At 39.6% G+C, this 5234-nt stretch overlaps 1 non-coding gene and 1 pseudogene across 1 annotated transcript; both read left to right on the top strand.

The window, feature by feature from the left end:
* Nucleotides 1–4341: 4341 nt before the first annotated feature.
* Nucleotides 4342–4481, top strand: LOC120243756. Its single transcript, XR_005531390.1, has one exon. It is a non-coding gene; the product is annotated as a small nucleolar RNA SNORA7 (small nucleolar RNA).
* Nucleotides 4482–4534: 53 nt separating this feature from the next.
* On the top strand, nucleotides 4535–4980 carry LOC120243754 (annotated as a pseudogene).
* Nucleotides 4981–5234: the final 254 nt, after the last annotated feature.

Below are 5234 nucleotides of genomic sequence, written 5' to 3'. Positions count from 1 at the left end.
AGGCAGAGAAGGACAAATATCATATGTTTGCACGTATAGGAGGATTAGGAGGAACTTGACGGAGGAACAAGGGGGAGAAGAAGGGCGGAAATGGTGAGGGAAAGGGAGAGAGGCAAACCATGAGAGACTCTTGAATGCTGACAAAAACTGAGGACTGATGGGTGTGGGGGGGAGGGGGGGATGGGCATGGAGGAGGGCACTTTGGGGATGAGCACTGAGTGTTATGTAGAAACTAATTTGACAATAAACTATTTGTAAAAAAAAAAAAAAAAAAAAAACAACTACAAAATCTCAGTGGCTTAATAAACCAAGAGTTTGTTTCTTGCTTATCTACATTTCAAATATAGGAGTTCTATTCATCATAGTTATTCAGTACCCTAGGCAAACTGAGACTCAGTTTACGTGTAGACACATAACCATTGTGCCAGGAGATAAAACAAACAACACTTAAAGTGAGTTGTATATGATGCTTCTTCAAGCTTCCACCAGAGGTGAACTGCACTCCTTCTGCTCATATTTTGGTAACCAAAGCAAGTTTCAGGGCCGTGTGTCCTACTGAAAAATAGGTGAGGAAGTATAATTCTACTTTGAACATGGAAGGAGGGGAACTGGAATATGGCCAGTCTTGTGACCATAATAAGCCACTGTTTCAGGTATGATTTTGTATTAGGAATGATTCAGCTTTCCATGTCTAGGAGTGGCTCACAAAGGCATTCAGTTACTTCACAGAAGAGTGAATAGGTAGGAAGTCTCTGAGTTGGTGTGGGAGCACAAGACTGTTATAAACAATCAGGTATTTTTCATATTTTTGTCCTACTAATTCCAGAATTGTGGATTTTTGTTCTTAGCTTGGCTACTTTGTGGTTTCAGGAAGACTTCTACAACTATAAACATGATATCTTCACACATCTGGCTCCCAATCACAAAGGAAGGAACATATCATCTTCCTTGATCTCTGTCTCCATTTAGTCAGGAGGATAATCCTCCCTGGAAGAACCAGGTCTGCTTTCCTAGCAGACTTTCCCTTATTTTTCAGAACCACGTCAATTGGCAATCCTGAGCTGCAAGTAAAGCTGGGAGAGTGAGCATCCAAAAGAGGGCAGAGTAACTGTAACTTGTTTAGAAGACCATCATGGCTTACCGTCTTTCTTGTTCAAGGTGCAGGGGGCATCTTGTCCCTGGAACAAAATTGTAGCTCTGTTATTTAAAAAGAAGAGAAAATGGCTATAGAGAGAACACAAGATTACCTTTCACAGAAATTAAATGAAAAAAAAATCCTTCATAATTTAATAGGGAGATAATAATTTGAGGTAAATTGTAAGCAAGACAGATTGTCATGTAATCTAAAGTGGTTAAAAGGTGATGAGAGAGTCCACTAGGGTGCTCAGCCAATCAGTGAGGTAGTATCATGTGAGCCGATCTTTGAGAAACTGGTAGCATTTCAATGACAGAATGGGCATTGCAGGTGGAAGACACTGAAGGCAAACAGCCAGGAAAATGATGATGCTGGGATGTGAGAGTGGGATTAAATAATGTAGAGTCATTAATGTCAGACAAGAGCTTGGGCTCTTTAAGGAGCCTTACAGATTTGGAGCCTTGCGATGTGGTGGTTAAGAACAGTTGCTCTAGACTTAGCCAATCTCAGTTCAATCTGAGTTCTACCACCAGCTCTTTGTGAAATGGTGAGTATACTCCCTAACTTCTTTCAGTCTCCATTTCATCATCTGTAATAATAAGGAATAATAAAAACCACCTATCTATATTAGTTAGGGTATGCTAAACAGCTGAAATAAATAGATGCAAAAATGTAATGGCTGAAATAAAATGCAAGTTTATTTTTTACTCCTATAACAGCCCCAAGCAGGCTCTGCTTTATGCAGTCATTCACAAGCACAAGTGAAAGCAACTTCGCCATCTTCCCCAGTACTTAGCATAGTGCCTAAGTATTCAGAGTGCCTCAACAATCAAGAAATGTTAATAGTTAATGTTAGCCATAATTCTGGCTAAGAGACCAAGGGAAGGAACTTAGAAGAGATTTGAAATAAATGTAAGTCTTCTTAAAAATAAAAGAACATGTTATGTACTTATTTTGAATAGAAAAATGAGACAATTTGAACTGAAATAAGGGTTATTCTGGCAAATGCAGGTAGGGTGTTTGTGCGGGGGGATGATGGTTGTAGGATGACAGTCAGCTAGAAGACTGTTATAATGACGTTGGCAAGAAGTTACAGGATCAGAAGGAGGATGGGGAAGAAGAAGTAGAAGAGCTAATAGAGCCCACTGTTGGGGAGCCTGGGTGGCTCAGTCAGTTAAGTGTGTGACTTTGGCCCGGGTCATGATCTCACAGTTCATGGGTTCGAGCCCTGCGTCAGGCTCTGTGCTGACATCTTGGAGCCTGAAGCCTGCTTTGGATTCTGTGTCTCCCTCTCCCTCCACCCCTCTGCCACTCTCTCTCTCTCTCAAAAATAAATAAATATTTAAAAAAATTAAAAACAATAGATTCCACTCTCTGAAGGTTTGGAGAGTTTGTCTTATTATTTCTAGATGTCCTAAATTCAAATATATGTTTGGTGGCTACATTTGCCACTGGCAAAATCAAAGTACAGTAAAACCTTGGATTGTGAGTAACTTGTTCTGTGAATGTTCCACAAGACAAGCAAACATTTCTAATAACTTTAACTTGATAATGGAGTGATGTCTTGCAATATGAGTAGTACGTGATGTCAAACTTTACATGATCACAACTGGGCCAGTGGCTCTTGAAATTTTCTTTTATATACAAGTGCTTTGGATTACAAGGATGTTTCCAGAAGGAATTATGTTTGCAAACCAGGGTTTTACTATATTTCTCTTATAATCTCAAAATAATTTTTGATAATACTTTGATTTGATGGCAAAAAATAGAATTAGAAGGGACCATAGGAGATCCCCTCAACATTAAATATGTGATTACTTATCTGTAAACCAAGCTAAAGTGATCTTGTATTAATTTTCTCTTGTTGAAGGACAGCTCGCAATTTCTTTTGTATTTTCTCCAAATGTATACCTTCAAATGATTGATATATTTATTAATTCTCTGATCAGATTTTATTTTTGTCCTCCTTGTTTTTTTTGGTTTTGTTTTGTTTTACATTTTTCTTCTTTGTTAGGTTAATTAATCCTAATTTTCTCTTATTCTAACATAAAAAAAAATGCCCAAAGCTACATATTAAACTATAAATATCCCAGAATTATGTCAGTCAATTTGCTTAGCCTTTGCCAAAAATAAAATTACAAAAATATTTATTAGAGTTTCTCATTGATAGTATTGTTTCTGTGGTCATACTTGTAATGATTAAAAATTCACTGTACTCTTCACCCAGTTTGATCCTTGATGTAACTCTCTGTGGAAACATTAATTTCAAGGACATAAAACTATCTTCTTGTTATTAACACAAAACCAAAATATACCCTATCTTTTGTCATTGGTAGTTTGGGTCCTTTTAGCCCATGCAAGTTTTTCGCTATTAAACCTGTGTGCTGGTGAGTCTTCAGTCTCATGATTCTGCTTCACTCCTGTGAACTGACCTTGTCTTGGGCTGTTTCTGTGGAAGACTTCCAATGTACTTACAGGAGACTGAATTAAACATCTCAAATTGAATTGAAATCTAGAATAGTTGGGGAGCATAGTGGTTAAACCATACATTCCTCTAATAGGGCAAGCTCATGTCATTGTTTAGACCAGTGCTTCTCAAACTTTAATGTGTGTGTTGGGGGTGACGGACAAAGGACCAGTAAGACTGAGATTCTGAATGATGATATAACTGGTCCATGGTCCACAGTGGGAGTAGTATGTAGTCCTACTATCTTGGCCTAAAGGCTACAAAACTGATGTATATTCTACTGGGGAAAGCTGTGTTGGGGACTCTGAAACTCAGTGTGTCTTAAAGGAACATTTCTGATATAATTTTTTTATGGTACATTACTTTAAATTTTTTTTAATGTTTTTATTTAATTTTATGAGAGAGAGAGAGACAGCGTGAGCAGGGGAGGGTCAGAGAGAGAGGGAGTCACAGACTGAAACAGGCTCCAGGCTCTGAGCTGGCAGTCAGCACAGAGCCCGACGTGGGGCTCGAACCCACAAACCGTGAGATCATGATCTAAGCAAAAGTCGGACGCTTAACCGACTAAGCCACCCAGGTGCCCCTATGGTACATTACTTTAGAGGCTGTTTCTCAGAATGAAATAAGCAGAGGCTTATTTCACCAGAGATTCTTATGAACCTAGGACTTACTCACCTATATAATGAACCACAAGATGTATACAGAAGAGAGCAAAAGTTTATTTGAAAGAATAAAATGTGACCTCCCAGGATCGCATCTGGAGTGTGGTTCGTAGTCTGCCAGCTTCGGGGACGGGAGGGAAAGCAAGCCTGGCAGAGGTACCCATTCCATTCCCAGTTTGCTCAGTAGCTGGAGACTGGAAGATACTCTGTGACAATGTCCAAGGCCTGAGCAGGGAGGCGTCCTTCTAGGACTCTGACACCAGCCATCTCTGCTTCTTTCTTGAAGGCATCATGGCCGCTCTCAGACCTCTGGTAAAGCCCAAGATCATTAAAAAGAGGACCAAGAAGTTCATCTATCACCAGTCAGACCGATATGTCAAAATTAAGCACAACTGGTGGAAACCCAGAGGCATTGATAATAGGGTGCACAGAAGATTCAAGGGCCAGATCTTGATGCCCAACATTGGTTATGAGAGCAACAAGAAAACAAAGCACATGCTGCCCAGTGGCTTCTGGAAGTTCCTAGTCCACAGGAGCTTGAAGTCAAGGAGCTTGAAGTGCTGCTGATGTGCAACAAATCTTACTGTGCAGAGATTGCTCACAATGTCTCCTCCAAGAACCATAAAGCCATTGTGGAAAGAGCAGCCCAGCTGGCCATCAGAGTCATGAATCCCAAGGCCAGGCTGCGCAGCGAAGAAAATGAATAGACAGTTTATGTGCACATCATATTTGTGTTAATAAAACCATAAAACTACAAAAAAATAAAATAAAATGTTTATTGGAACACATTTTTATTTTCCCATATAATAGGAGAAATCATTTATTTGTAAGACACATGCCCAGGGCTGAGATTCAGCTGGAACACCATCTTGGCTGTAGTGGTTATTTATGGCTGATATCTATGCATGCATATTGGTTAGGGTCATTGCCTGATACAGAGATGCCTGTGCCATACATGATATTGAACTGT

This window comes from Hyaena hyaena, unplaced genomic scaffold (assembly GCF_003009895.1).
Source record: "Hyaena hyaena isolate Hyena2069 unplaced genomic scaffold, ASM300989v1 scaffold_353, whole genome shotgun sequence".
Classification (NCBI taxonomy): domain Eukaryota; kingdom Metazoa; phylum Chordata; class Mammalia; order Carnivora; family Hyaenidae; genus Hyaena; species Hyaena hyaena.
Note: the sequence above shows the minus strand (reverse complement) of the source record. Positions and strands in the feature narration are given on the sequence as shown.